The sequence below is a fragment of the Panthera onca genome, chromosome B4 (assembly GCF_046562875.1).
Source record: "Panthera onca isolate mPanOnc1 chromosome B4, mPanOnc1 haplotype 2, whole genome shotgun sequence".
In the NCBI taxonomy this organism is placed as follows: Eukaryota; Metazoa; Chordata; class Mammalia; order Carnivora; family Felidae; genus Panthera; species Panthera onca.
The window spans coordinates 92,119,133-92,135,008 of NC_138345.1; the positions used below are offsets into that span (position 1 = coordinate 92,119,133).

General features: G+C 43.6%; 1 long non-coding RNA gene across 1 annotated transcript in view; it reads right to left on the reverse strand.

Moving 5' to 3' along the window:
• LOC132694100 (uncharacterized) overlaps positions 1 to 15,876 on the reverse strand; it is a 42,916-nt gene that overhangs the window by 21,857 nt on the left and 5,183 nt on the right. The window contains exon 2 of the long non-coding RNA XR_009617167.2: positions 12,099 to 12,184. This is a non-coding gene — a long non-coding RNA (uncharacterized LOC132694100). The remainder of the gene's footprint in view (positions 1 to 12,098; positions 12,185 to 15,876) is intronic.

Sequence of the window (15,876 nt, forward strand, 5' to 3'; positions counted from 1 at the left end):
TTCAGGTCCTGCCTTGCTCCCAGGCCTATGCTCTCCAGTGTTAGCAGTGGGATCCTCGAAGCTTTGCTGGGGACGCTGCGCTGCGTGCTCCAAAGCATGTAGGTCGGCGGTGGGGTGAGCCATCAACACCCTAGTGAGGCCTTGTAGTTCCTATATGTTCTGGCCCTCCTTTTCCTGTTTATTTTTGCTAATGGGAAGAAACATGGGGCTATCTCTGGCCTGTCAGCCACAGTTTCTGCTGCAGCGTTCTCTTCGGAAATTACTCAGGACCTGCCCTCTAGCTATGTTTTTTCTCTCTGCTGTTTTTCTGCCGCCTTCTAAGACAAAGTTTCCACATTCAGCTTCTAAGCAGAGGGTATTCTCCTTCAATATCTGGTTAGAAAAGCGCCCTGCACAGCCTGTGGCTGCTCTCCCAAAGGCTGGCTGGAGAGTCTTCAGAATTCTGCCCCTGACGGGAGGCAGCGTTTGCCCTGGGGCCATAAGTGACCTAAGACAGCAGGCGCTCAAGGCTCTCGACCGCTTTCTTCCCCCCTCCCCCCCCCCCCCCCCCCCATCAGGCTCCCACCATTTTGCATTCTGGCAGCATCTCAGCGGTGTGTTTCTGCCACAGTTGGAAGGTGCCCTCCACCCCACCCTATTCCACCTCCACAGGGCTGGAGCAGGGCTTCCCCGAATAGTTTCAGTTTGTAGGAAGTGACAAGTCGCTTTAACAAATGAGCGGCCCGCACCTCTGAGGCTTTTCAGCAAATTTTACGTGCACAAGAGTCGACATATAAGTATACAGCTCGACGAATCTTCAAAAGATGGATATCCCTGTGCAACCAGCGCTCAGATCAAAAAGCACAGTGCCATCAGAAGCCCAGAGTGCCACTCACATGCCTTCCTAGTCTCTCCAGACTTCCTAGCAGAACGGATTAGTTTTACTTGCTTGTAATCTTACACAGATGGAAACACACACGAGACGCTGTTTTGTGTCTTTTTCGTTCGGCGTTCCGTCTGCGCACTTCATCCACATGATTGCACGGGGTTATAGATCATGCATTTCATGTCCGGTGAGGTATTCTACTACGGGAACATAGCACATTTTCAAAAATCGATTTTCCTGTTTTGCTCCAGATTTCGGCCACTGCAAACAGTACTGCTGTGAACATCGTGTCGCCTGTCTTTCGCAGGGGCACTCGTCGACCTTTCAGCTCTGTGCTACCGGTTTTTCAACACGTGTCAGAATTCTCCCCCCCCCCCCACCCTCGCCACGGTTGGCATTTTCTGTATTTTCATGTTAGCCAGCGTGGTGGGTGTGTGGTGATATCGCACGGTGGTTTCAGCTTACATTTCGTCTTGCTTGGCTTCTGTGGAAGCCTCAGGTATGAAGTTCAGGTATCTAATGAAAGAAGTCACCATAGGCGCGTGCCTGTTGTAACTTTCAAGAGAACGCAGCCTTTCATCCCCACTTTAGAAATGACTTGTTTGCAGAGCAGAGGCTAGCTTGAAAATCCAGAGTCCTTCAGGCAGCTGCATTCTGAGGAAACACGTTGTTGGTAGCAGACCTAGACACGTTCCAAAGTATTGTGCAAGTGACGCCGTCCGGCCGGCACGCTCATTTGTTCACCCATCCACAGTCAGTGGCGAAGCCCTGTACGTGACAGGCAGTGTTCCAGGTGTTGAAAGAAATCGGGGAACAACACACAGCGAACCCTCTTAGGAAGTTCACGTTCTTGGGTGGACAGACAGACAATAAACAAGAAGTAAAATAGCGTGTTGAGCAGTGACCAGGGCTATTGAGACAAGTAAATCAGCGAGCGGGAAGGGCCGGCACGGGTTTAAATGGGATGGTGAGGGACGGCCTCACCAAGCTGACGTTTGAGCACAGCACTCACACTGACTTGGAAACAAGCAGTGTGGGTATTGGGGGAAGAAACTTCCAGGGGGATCCGCACACGCGCAAATGCCCTGAGGTACGAATACGTTTGAGGAACAGTAAAGAGGCTGTTGGGAACAGGGTGAACAAGAGATAATGGGGTGCAGAGAAGAAGGCGCCTGCGTTGGGCCTTGTGGATAATTCTGAACGCTCTGGTTTTCCCTCAGCTGTGACTGAAATGTCCTCAAAAGCTGTTCTGGTCCCACCTCTGTGAAGCCTCCCAGTATCAGATCTTCCTTCCAACTGGGCCCACTTGGTTCTCCTCCCACCACCTGGGATGGATCAGGTTAGTATCTCCTTCCTCTCACATCTTTCCTAGTAATTTAGAGGCTAGGTGGCTGAGGCCACAGGAAGGAGAAAGACCAGATGGAATTTGAAGACACTAATTTTTCTGTGATAGAATGAACACAGGGTTCAAACATTCCTGAGGGAATCCAATAGGCTATAATCCCAACTAGGCCTCAGCAGAACATGAGTATTGGCAGGCACGGTACAGTTAAAATCAAAGGCCCGTGGGGCCTATCTTTCCCATCTGCATCGTAGAAAACCAAATCCTACTTTCAAGGTCCCTCACACCCTGCCCAAGTGTCTCCTGGGGCAACTCTAAGGGGGAATCCAACATGTGCTCTCGATTCCGGCCAATGTAGCTGTGACTTTTCTGAAAGGAAATAGGAAAGCAGGGGTCTTGGCATCAGAACAGACTGATCAGGTGAGAAAAATCTAGAAAAAGTAACAGTAAATGATAAAGGGAAACGTTATCAACGTATGGTGTTGGAAAAACTTAACCACTGGGGGAAAAAGTAAACTCTTTGCTTTATAGCTAATACCTATATTAATTTCCATAAAAATACTAACTTCCAAAACAATACCATGAATAGTTTTTGTGTTTTTTTTTTTAATGTTTATTTATTTTTGAGACAGAGAGAGACAGAGCATGAACGGGGGAGGGTCAGAGAGAGAGGGAGACACAGAATCCGAAACAGGCTCCAGGCTCCGAGCTGTCAGCACAGAGCCCGACGCAGGGCTCAAACTCATGGACCGCAAGATTGTGATCTGAGCTGAAGTCGGACGCTCAACCAACTGAGCCACCCAGGCGCCCCTGAATAGTTTTTTTTTTTTTTTTTTTTACAACATGTATAATGGGGAAAGACTTTCTACATCATCCAAAAAATAACTCATCATCATTATATGACACTCTGTGTCAAAAACAATTCTAAAGCTTTATCTGTATTAAGTGATTTAATCCTCACAAAAGCTTATAGGTACTTATATGTACTTTTCCCGTTTTCTCAATGATACGGTTGAGCCATAGAGAGGTTAAGTAATTTTCCCAAGATCCCCAACAAGTAATAGTGCCAGGATTCAAAGCAAATAATTGTGACTTCAGGGTCCATATTCTAAATTACTTAACGGCAAAGGAAAATACGGAGAGATTTCAATACATGAATTAAACAGTGTATGGAAAAAATCATGCAGAGTAAAAGACAAACGGTAATAGGGAAAAATCATGCTACATACCTAACACATAAAGCATTAATATCTTACATAGAACATTTTCTCAAATGTTATTGCACAGAACACTCGTGTCCTGAATGATGCCAGAGGGTATTCTGTGGGGGGGGGGGGGGGCGGGGAGAGAAGAAGAAGAAGAAGAAGAAGGAGGAGGAGGAGGAGGAGGAGGAGGAGGAGGAGGAGGAGGAGAAGAAGAAGAAGAAAATGTTTGATGGTCAACTAAGCTTAGGAAATGATGTGTTAAATCTGACCGTGGAAGTCTTTTCCTCCCCTCAACACACCTATTAACATCTCAAAGTGCAATAAATTCCCTGAAATACAGTCTAGAAAATGTCATCTTTGTGTGTAATGAGTTCCTACAATCAGGAAGGAAAATATGAATATCCCAAAAGAAAAATGAGCACAAGAGAATAGACAATGCAAAAAAGAAAAAAAAAAAAAAGTACAAACAGTTATTAGCATATGAAAACCTTGTTAATAATAATAATAAACCCCACAAACTTCTCAGGGATGATGACAGTGTAGGAGGACCCTAAGCTCACCTTGTCCCATGGTTACACCTACATAACACCTACATCAGTGTAAATAACCCAGAAAACAACCCAAACACTGGCAGAACAGACTCTCCAGAGCAAAATGTAGAGAAGAGGCCACAAAGAATTGAGATACAGTTGGGAACTAAAGGGACCCATGGGACTGTCTGCTGGAGGGAGGGATGTCACGGGCCAAGAGAAGGGGGAGGAGCATACCCCACCCCAGGCACCCCAGGCATGGGGAACCTGCATAGGGACGATGAACCACTAACATTTGGTTTTGAAAACAGAGAGGCTTAACTTCTTGAGTTCTTATAATCAGTGGGGCTTACCACCTGGAAGCTTAAAAATCAGCGGGCTTATCTCTGTGAGACCAGGGATGGTGAGAGGAAACTGAGTCCCTGTCCTTAAGGAGCAAAACAAACGGTCCAAGAAAGATATAGCTTAGAAGAAGCAATTTGAAAAATACCTGGAGTATACGGGAGGGAGATTTACTTACCGATCTAAGAGTTTGTGTTAGAGAGGCAGGGATCCTTGGGAGACCTAAGAACAGAGGAGCTGGCAAGTGCCATTTCCCTCCCTTACCCCCAAGCCTAGATACACAGACACCCATGGGAACCAGCTTAGCACAAAAACTCTCCACCTAGTTTGCTAATGATGTGTTCTGCCCCTGTGTTCTCCTGCAGACTGGCCTCCTCCCTCCTGGCCTCAGCAGGAGTCTTCCTGGGTGACTGCAGAACCCCCTCCATAGCAGACCAGCATGAACCTTGCTGGCATCACAGCTCTGACCCTGCCTTTTTTCTATGGACCTGCCACTGGCAGGAGTCTATCCGAAGGGGTGCCATAAGCCTGGCAGTGTGCAAGCAACCTCGACAAGGGTCAGCGCCACTCCAAAATGGAGAGGGGAAGATAACCACACACACCAATCCAACTGTAGCTCCAGCATTGGACTGGGGGAAGACATGTGGTCTGACTCCAGGTCATGGCCACCAATAAAAGCTTCTCGGGGGGATAACCCAGGGAAAGCATCTAGCTCTGGCAAATGCCTTTTCTGACTCAACTCAAGCCCAAGGGGGAGGCCTCGGACTGGCCTACTGACAGCACAGGGACCAAACCCTGCCAATAGGCAAAGAGAGCCTTTGTAGATGACTGGGCTGAAGGAAAACATGGCTCAGCCACACTAGTAGGGTGCACATAACACACACAGGAAATGCTCCTGAAGTGCCAGGCTCTGGTGAACAGGGGACACTGTACTGCAGGGCACTACAGGAACTTCTTCTTTTCATAAGGCCACTACTTTCAAAGGCAAGCGACATAGAAACAGACACAGAGAGTGAGACAAAATGAGGAGACTGAGGACTATGTCCCAGATGAAATAACAGGACAACATCCCAAGAGAGCTAAATGAAATGGAGATAACTAATATGCCTGACAGAGAATTTAAAGTAATGGTCATAAAGATACTCAATGGACTGAGAAAATAGTGGAGAGCCTCAGTGAGACATCGACAAGGAGAGAGAAAACATAAAAAGGAACCAATCAGAGGTGAAGAACTCAATAACTGAAATGTAAAATACACTAGAGGGAATAAATAGTAGACCAGAGAAAGCAGAATGGATCAGCGACCGGGTGGAAAGCAATCAAGCTGAACAGGTGAGAGGAAAAAAATAGTAATAATAAATGAAAATAGACTAAAGGAACTCAGCAACACCATGAAGTGTAATGATAGGGATCCCAGAAGGAGAAGAGCGAGAAAAGGGGCAGAAACTTTGTTTGAAGGAATAGTAGTTGAAATCTTCTAAATCTGGGGAAGGAAATAGAAATCCAGATCCAGGAAGCACAGAGAGCCCCCGACAAAATCAATTCAAGGAGGTCCACACCAAGGCACATAATAATTGTGGGGCGCCTGGGTGGCTCAGTCGGTTAAGCGTCCGACTTCAGCTCAGGTCACGATCTGGCGGTCCGTGAGTTCGAGCCCCACGTTGTGCTCTGGGCTGACGGCTCAGAGCCTGAAGCCTGCTTCGGATTCTGTGTCTCCCTCTCTCTCTGCCCCTCCCCCGTTCATGCTCTGTCTCTCTCTGTCTCAAAAATAAATAAATGTTAAAAAAATATATGACAAAAGGTAGCGATAAAAAGAGAATTTTAAAAGCAGCGAAAGAAAACAGTTACGTGGAAAAGGAATTCTCCAAGGCGATCATCTGATTTTTCAGTAGAAACTTTGCAGATCAGAAGGGAGTGGCATGATATATTCAAAGTGCTGAGAGAAAAAAAAGATCTGCAACCAAGAATACTCTATCTGTCGAGGCTATCATTTAGAAATCCAAGTATATCACTAAAGAAAGCCAAGAAACCACGAGAGAAGAGAGTGAGAGAAGAAAGAAACAGAGAAGAACTACAAAAACAACCATACGAGTAACAAAATGGCAATAAGTATGTAGCTATCAATAATTACTGTGAATGTAAAGGGACTAAGTGCTTCAATGGAAAGACATAGGGTGATAGGATGTATAAAAAAGCAAGACCCATCTACATGCTGCCTACAAGAGGCTCATTTCAGACCTAAAGACACATGCAGATGAAAAGGGAACAGATAGAAAAGCATTTACCATGCGAATGGAAGTGCAAAAGCCAGAGTAGCAATACTTACATCAGATAAAATAGACTTTAAAACAGACTGTAACAAGAGTCTTTAGTCTTTCTTTAGAAAGACAGTACATAATAATAAATGGAACGATCCAATAGGAAGATATAGATGATTATCAACATTTATGCACCCACGATGGAGGAACCCAAATAAATAAAGCCGTTAATAACAAACAAACAGAATATTATCGATAGTAATAAAATAATAGGGGACTTTAACACTCTACTTACATCAATGGATGGCTCATTCAAACAGAAAATCAACAAGGACACAGTGACTTAGGTTGAGAGGGAATAATACACCTCAACCTGATAAAGGCCATATATAAAAAACTCATAGCTAACATACTCAATGGCGAAAAACTGATCAGGAACAAGATAAGGGTGTCTACTCTGACCACTTTTATTCAATATAGTACTGGAAGTCCTAGGCACAGCACTCAGACAAGAAAAAGCAAAAAAGGCATCCAAGTTGGTAAGGAAGAAGTAAAGCCTTTACTATTTGCAGATGATATGGTACTAGACATAGAAAACCCTAATGACTCCACCAAAAAAAAAAAACCTTCCAAAACTGATAAATGAATTCAATAAAGTTGCAAGATACAAAATCAATATATAGAAATCCATTGCATTTATATACATTAATGATGAAATAGCAGAAAGAGAATTTAAGAAAAAAGTCCCATTTACGATGGCACCAAAAACAATATCTAGGAATAAACTTAACCAAGGAAGGGAAAGACCTGTACTCTGAGAAGTATAAAAACATTGATGAAAGAAACTGAAGATGACAAAAACAAGTGGAAAGATAGTCCATGCTCGTGGGCTGGGAGAACAAATATTGTTAAAATGTCCACACAACCCAAAGCAATGTACAGACTTAATACAATCCCTGTCAAAACACCAACAGCATTTTTCACAAAATTAGAACAAATAATCCTAAAATTCGTGTGGAACCACAAAAGACCCCAAATAGCCAAAGCAATCTTGGAAAAAAAGAACAAAACTGGAGGTATCACAATCCCCGATCTCAAGATATACTACAAAACTATAGTAATCAAAAATACTATGATACTAGCTAAAAATAGACCCATAGATCAATGGAGCAGAATAGAGAATCTGGAAATAAAACCATGATGTTATGGTCAATTATCTTTGATAAAGGAGACATGAATGAGAAGTGGGAAAAAGACCATCTCTTTCCCAAATGGAGCTGGGAAAACTGGATAGCTACATGCAAAAAATGAAACTGGACCACTTACACCATACACAAAAATAAACTTGAAATGGATTAAACACCTAATTGTGAGACGTGAAAAATCCTGACAAAAACCCTAGAAGAGAGCACAGACAGTAACCTCTTTGACCCTGGCCATAGCAACATTTTCCTGCATATGTCTCCTGAGGCAATGCAAACAAAAGCAAAAATAAATTATTGGGACTGCATCAAGATAAAAAGTTTCTGCACTGAAAAGGAACTAATAAACAAAACTAAAAGACACCCTGCTGAATGGAAGAAGGTATCTGTAAATGACATATCAGATAAAGGGTTAGTATCAAAAATATATAAAGAATTTATACAACTTCACACACACACACACACACACACACACACACACACACACACACACAATTTAAAAATGGGCAGAAGACGTGAACAGACATTTCTCCAAAGAAGACATACAGATGGCCAACAGACACATGAAAAGATGCACGGTATCACTAATCAGGGAGATGCGGATCAAAACCACATTGAGATATCACCTCACAGCAGTCAGAGTGGTTAAAATCAACAACACAAGAAACAACAGATATTGGTATGGATATATAGAAAGAGGAACCCTCTTGCGTTGCTGGCAGGAATGCAAAGTGGTGCAGCCACATTGGAAAGCCGTATGAAGCTTCCCCCCAAAATTAAAAATAGAATGACCATATGATCCAGTAATGCCACTACTCTTTACCCAAAGAATACAAAAACACCAGTTCGAGCAGATACATGCACTCTTATGTTTATTGCAGCATTGTTTACAACAGCCAATTATGGAAGGAGCCTGAGTGTCTATTCATCCATAGAACTGACAAATAAGATGTGGTATATATATAATAGAATGTTACCCAGCCATAAAAAATGAAATCTTGCCATATGCAACAACATAGGTGGATCTAGAGGGTATAACGCCAAGTGAAATAAGTCAGAGAAAGACAAATAACGCATGATCTCACTCATGGAATTTAAGAAACAAAACAAACAAAAAAGACACAAACCAAAAAACACTCTTTAACTATGGAGAAGAAACTGATGGCCACCAGAGGGGAGGCAGGTGGGCGAATGGGTAAAAGAGGTGGAGGGGATTAAAAGCACAGTTGGCATGAGTATTGAGTAACGTATACAAGTGTTCAATTGCTGTATTGTTCACCTGAAACTAACATAACACTGTATATTAATTATACTAGAATTAAAATTTTTTTTTAAAAAAAGCATGGAGGTACCATTTTTTTTCTCTCTCAAATGAGCAAAAATTTTAAAAAGACCTATTTTACTTAGTATTTGTGAGAGTTGGATTTTAAAATGCACCCTAGGGGCACCTGGGTGGCTCAGTCGGTTAAGAGTCTGACTTCGGCTCAGGTCATGATCTCGTGGTCTGTGAGTTCGAGCCCCGCATCGGGCTCTGTGCGGACAACTCAAAGCCTGGAGCCTGTTTCAGATTCTGTGTCTCCTTCTCTCTCTGACCCTCCCCCGTTCATGTTCTGTCTCTGTCTCAAAAATAAACATTGAAAAAAATTTTTTTTTTAAATGCACTCTAATGAAGTCAGTGAGGTTGAAAATGAGGCCAAGTTTTCTGGGGGGGAGACGTGATTTGGCATATGTATCAGAGGCCTTGAAAAAAATGTATATGATCTGACCTAGCAAAGTTTGTTTATAGGAATTGTCACAAGGAATAGACTAGTGAGCAAGGAATGTATGTGCAAGTTCATTGCAGCAGTATGTGTAGTAGCAAACTATCCATTGTTATAGGTAGATTAAAGCATGTTAATATTTTGCAGTATTCTGCCCCTCTTAAAAACAGTGACATTTATCTATTCTGTTTTCATCTAACATCCAAAATGTAAAAAAAAAAAATCAAATTATTGATAGCTTGTAATTTGTGGGGAAAAAAATAATGAAAATCATAGACATTAAAATGTTAATGGTGGTTAGTCTTCTCTAGTGGTGGGATTTGGGAGGATTTTTTTTTATCCCAATTAATTTTTTTTTTGCATTGATTACTTGTTACATTGAAAATAAGAAAGGCTAGGACCATTTTGAAACATGAAGTTTTTATTATTCCGAAATGGTGACTCACAGATTGGGAAACTAAGAGGATTTCATTCTCCAACAAATATGAAGGTCTCGATTGTGCTAGTAAACTCAGCCTCAGTCTAAAAACTAACCTCGAAGTGAGGGTGAGTAGGATTCATGAGGAAGAAAAAGAAGCTTAAGAAAAAACCTGGAATCTGCAGACATAATAGATCTTTATAAAAGGGGATTTGGAGAAAAAGGGGAATTAACCTTTGCTTGGTGTAATTGCTGCACTGAAGCACAGACTTGTCGGAGGAAGAACCCAGACAGCTGAACGGTCCTTTTTGTATCAGGTGGAGAGACAAGTGCACCTGCAGAGCCACCCTCCAGCCATTTCTGAAGGGAATGGCGAATCCTTGCTCCTGAATGTGTGAAACAGGATCTGGGCCAACCCCTTCCCTTTTTTGACTAACCAAAAACGAACTCCTCATGTGAAATCTGGATCAGTGCCAACACACCCAGGGCTCAAGGTTGTCAGCCAGCTGTCGGCAACTCACACTAATTCTCTTTTCTCTTAAATGATGCAGAAATATGTTGCTTTATGCACACGGGGGGAAATGAATCAAAGGACCTAATTGGCAAATAACCTAAAACCTCCTAAAATTAGCCTTAAGACCTGGTCAGTGTTTACCCACTCATTCTGTTGCACTAATCTGTGTTGAGAGGGGAGGGGTCACATGGAGAACTGTCCTCTTTACTTCTGATATGGAAGGGGACTTCCCCAGCAAATTTCCCTGGAAAGGACGGGGCATGAACACTGAGGAGGAACATGTCTGCTTTGCCACTTTCTTGCCATTAGCCAAACTCTCCAAAAGCTTACTGCCTCTCGGGACTTCTCAAGTGGGGGTCCAGGGAGAGGTGACAGGACCAGTTTGCTGTACGGGACAAGCTACTAGGACCTCCATGCCCTGAAGGGGAGGTCAAGGTTCATGGCTGCTTTCACTAGTCCCTTAAAGAATCAGTTTTGATTCTTATGCCTTCATTTGGGTGACCAAGGAGACCCTTCCTCGTACACATTTGTATTAAATGAACGTATTCGCCCACTTAGAAGCTGAGTCTTAAACCACCTGGTAGGCCAGATTTTATTTTACTCGGGGGGGAACCTTTCAAGTTCTAATGAAAAGTACAGCTTCCTGTATTTATTTAAAGTAGAATCTTTCATAAAAATATATTTTAGGGAGTAGAGTATTTGGGGAAAGTAGTATCTTTATTCTCATTAGGAGGGAGCATTGTCCGGTGGTCAAGGTCAGAAGCACTGGAGTCTTTGTTCCTCCATCCATAAGATAGTTGGGTTGTCGTGAAAACGAAATAAAACAATGTTTTGGAAGTACACACTGCCGGCTTGGCACAGACCAATTAATGGTGGCCAGTAGTAAATACCACCACCGCTGCAGGGTCACAATCCACCTTAGCAAGCACCTTCCCAGAATTCTTTGGGATTTAGAAAGGCCGGCATTGGCAACTTTTGTTGTGGTGGTGAGCTGTTTAAAAATACTCTGCCCATCCAGAATCCCTACAGCTTGTTGTGTTACGGGGTAAATTCCTCCACTCCAACCCCATGTCCACTGACCTACAAGGCTGGGTCTTTCCCCTTCACGAATGCCTGCCAAGGGGTCAACGGGTCCAGTTTGCGAGTGCTGTTGGACTGTGGACAGAGGGCCGGCCACGTGGGGGGCAGTTCGGGAAGGCTCGGCAACTGCCCAGGTCAGGGCAAGATCACGTGGGATGATGGGGACATGTCCTGGGAGGGCGGGAGGCCCCCACGCAGCCAGGAAGGGAACCGGTGGCGGGGGGCGGGGAGCAGGAAGCCTGCCTGGAGAGACCACCACTAATCTTTGTGGATATAAACGTTGAAAAAAAATTTTTTTTAAATGCACTCTAATGAAGTCGTGAGGTTGAAAATGAGGCCAAGTTTTCTGGGGGGCGGGGGAGGGGTGACGCGATTTTGGCATATGTATCAGAGGCCTTGAAAAGAATGTATATGATCTGACCTAGCAAAGTTTGTTTATAGGAATTGTCACAAGGAATAGACTAGTGAGCAAGGAATGTATGTCCAAGTTCATTGCAGCAGTATGTGTAGTAGCAAAATATCCATTGTTATAGGTAGATCTGTGATCTGTGTTGAGTGGAAATAAAACTTCTGAAAACTAACCTTTCCTTCCAGCCTTCCAGTCACAACAACGCTAGTTCTTCTGCAAAGTAGATACTTCTGCCCACTAGGGGAAAGGTCAGGAAGTGCTGGAAAGAAAGAAAACAACAGTGATTAATATTTCAAGGTTTTCTTAACTTCTGTGTAATTGTTGGGAAAGCAAGGAAAATAGAGATAACTGGGGGTGTGGCCTCCCTGGGAATTTCTCTGGATGTTATCTTATCTCTTTACCTTAAAGGTTTGTCTTTTTATTTTTAAGGCATCTCTGTACCCAACATGGGGCTCTAACTTAAACCCCTGAAATCAAGAGTCACAGGCTCCACCGACTGAGCCAGCCAGACGCCCTGGAGGATGTTAAATTAGGAAGCCAAAGAATTCCTGCGAAGCTTTGAGGGGGTGGGAGAGGTAGGGGTGAGGGTGAGGTTGGAGGGGGACAGGAGCGGCCACTGTGGCTCTCTTGCTTTCTCCATGTGCTCAGTGTCCCTAGAAAATGCCACGCTTGGCACTGGGGGCTTCCTTTTCCTCCCTGAAGCCCTTTCCAAGTCCTGGGAGAGCCAGGAAAACAGTGGCTGGGACAGCAGCTGTTTTAAGCAAGACTGAGTCTGTTAGCGGACTCCCCTACCATCTCCTGCTAGATGCGAGGTGGGCATACTGAGCAGTGGTTAAGAACTGCTATACTTTAAGACTGGGCCTGTCTCCAGTGTTTCTCTGATTCACGGATTAAAGTGGAATTTTCCAGGAAGGCTTGATCTAGAAGGAATCCTTCTCTTGGGTCTACAAGTTCTCTTTGTGCAGCAGGAAAATCCTACCCCGTGACCATCTGCGGGCAGGGTCTGCTCACTCCGAGGACCGTTTCCTGAACGAAAGAGAGGAAATACCGTCCTGAGCAGAAAGGATCCGCCAGGCACAGTGTGGTTTTCACACTGTGACAAAAGTCAGAGCCATAGGCTTATTGATAAAATGTATATCGGGCTTGGAGTTTTCAATTTTTATTAAATTTATTTGATTAAATAAGAACCTAAAAGGAATTTTGGAGTATAATTACCCTGAGCGAGTCACTTAATCTCTGTGTCTGTTTTTTTTTTTTTTTAATCTGGGAAATAAAGGGTTGTAAAATTTTTTTATAGCCATCCTAGCATTAGTACTATTCTTTTTTTAGAAATATTCTAAAGTATCAAATACATATATGGGGTGTTCTAGACAAAATTTTTCCATTAAAAAAAAAAAAAAAAGCTCCAGGAGTGCCTGGGTGGCTCAGTTGGTTGAGCATCTGTCTTTGACTCAGATCATGATCTCATGGCTCAGGAGTTCGAGCCCCATGTCGGGGTCTGCAGTGACAGCAAGAAGCTTGCTTTTTTGGGTTCTGTCTCCCCCCCCCCCCCCCGCACCTCCCCCACTTGCTCCCTTTTGCTCTCTTTCAAAAATAAACATTAAAAAAAAAAAGCCAGCTGACAAAATTTAGCCGTTGGAGTATTTATATCTTGCTTGTTTTCTAGATAGTGGTGAGTGTATTTCTTAAAGTTTAGACTAACCTGACTGGCTTCTTGAGTGCCTGGCAATAGGATTTACAATTACATTTCAGAATGCTTAATCCCTAAAATGTGGTCACTGGGACACAATACTAAGTGAGACTTGAAGGTCAGAACCCAGGAAGGATATGAAGGACTCTCCATTACTGAGGGACGGAGTAGCAGATCTTGAAGAGAACCCCGGGAGCGGGAACATAGGCCACAAGATTTGTCGGAACTCTTGAGAAACCAAGACTTTCCCAACTGTGGGGAACGAGCGAGCACGGCCCACAGCCGCAGCTGTCATGTTCATTTCCCAGCCCCTCCCTTCAGGGTTATTTCTGTAAACAGGCAACCACTGTGGTTGGAGCAGGAATGGGAGGGATTCAGGGAAGGATGCTTTGGTGTCTTTGAAGTGAATACCTCAACTTGCTGAAAGGGAGGTCATTATTTATTTGGTTTGACTTGTTCTTCCTATTCAGCAAAACCCGCCAGGAGGACCTACTCCTCACTTTCTTCATGTCACTCAGAGTCAAAACACTGGGGATGAAAACCTAGATCTCCACGTGCAGAGGTTTATTGACCTCTTCTGTCTGCCATACGACCAGTGTGCCTTGAGTGGCCAGATCTGAATATACCAGAGGGCAGCCCCTACGTATTTAGAAGGCACATGGTCACAGGCATCACGAGCTGTGACATCAGTAGACGGTAGCAGTAACATCTATGCTCATAGGTCCCGTGCTGTTGACGGGGACCTACTGGTCCAGTTTTGGATGCGAGGTGCAGGGGTCTGCACCTGCACACCAATATTTCTCCCCTTATTCCAGAGCACCCTGAAGAAAAACACAACCTTATGCTCATTCTTAACCTAGACTTGCCTCATTTCAGACACCGAGAGGATTTTTATTTCCCATCCTATCGCTTCCTCACAAGACTCCACTCATGCTTTCTTCATCCCAATCTTGGGCCTTTTGCATTAATGGGCCTATAGGAATCACTTTGTATCATCCCCACGAAATATTTTCCTGTCTTTATTGCTGACTCCAGGGCTCATTCTATTTTCTGGCTTTGATGATTTTTCTACTAACATTGTCAAAAAAATTTTTAAAAGTTATGTCCCCTAGAAATTTAAAGCCATATTATGACAACTCTTTTAATGTGTTTTTAAAAAAATTTTTTTTTGTTTATTTTTGAGAGAGACAGAGACCGAATGCGAGTGGGTTAGGGGCAGAGAGAGAGGAAGACACAGAATCCGAAGCAGGCTCCAGGCTCCGAGCTGTCAGCACAGAGCCTGATGCGGGGCTCGAACTCACAAGCTGTGAGATCATGACCTGAGATGAAGTCAGGCGCTCAGCCGACGGAGCCACCCGGGCGCCCCTCTTTTAATGCGTTTGATAGGAGTAGCTGGTAAAATATTGAAGACACCCAACCATCACTGTCACCAAAACAATATACACCTCTAGACTGCACATTATATTTTGTCTGGAGGGAGTTTACAATCTAACATACAACTACTGTATTGACAACAATGTATTTAGCCTACCAAGTTAGTGCCAAATACTCAGGATTAAACATTCTCACTGGGGCACTGGGTGTAGGAATAGTAGGGTGGAATTCTATCTCTACACACAGTTCATACATGTGCATGTCAACTGAAGAGTTTCTTAAACTAAGATTACCTAGTAAGAACAGTAAAAATTTAGTCTCTAAAAATAATATTCATCACCAATTTAGAGCAATGGCAAAGCCCCTTTTTATTAACACTCAAGTTTCAGGGTATAGATTCTCGTATAATAGTTGTGTCTCTTGTGATTCACGTTCTTCCCTTTCAGTTCGATTGAGCCCCGTTAAAACCAGGTTACAATGAACTGATATTTTTTATTTTATTCCATCCTGTGAGATCAATGTGTCCAAGCAGACATCTGCATAATTTTTTTTTAATTTTTTTTAACCTTTATTTATTTTTGAGACAGAGAGAGACAGAGCATGAATGGGGGAGGGTCAGAGAGAGGGAGACACAGAATCTGAAACAGGCTCCAGGCTCCGAGCTGTCAGCACAGAGCCCGATGCGGGGTTCGAACCCACGGACCGCGAGATCATGACCCGAGCCGAAGTCGGACGCTCAACCGACTGAGCCACCCAGGGGCCCCGACATCTGCATAATTTAAGGTAAGTTAGCTTTTCGGTAAGCCCACAGCTACCTCCTCTGAGTGGGTAGGAGCTACATGAACCCATCTCTCAGAGATATGGTTAGCATTACATATTTATTTGTT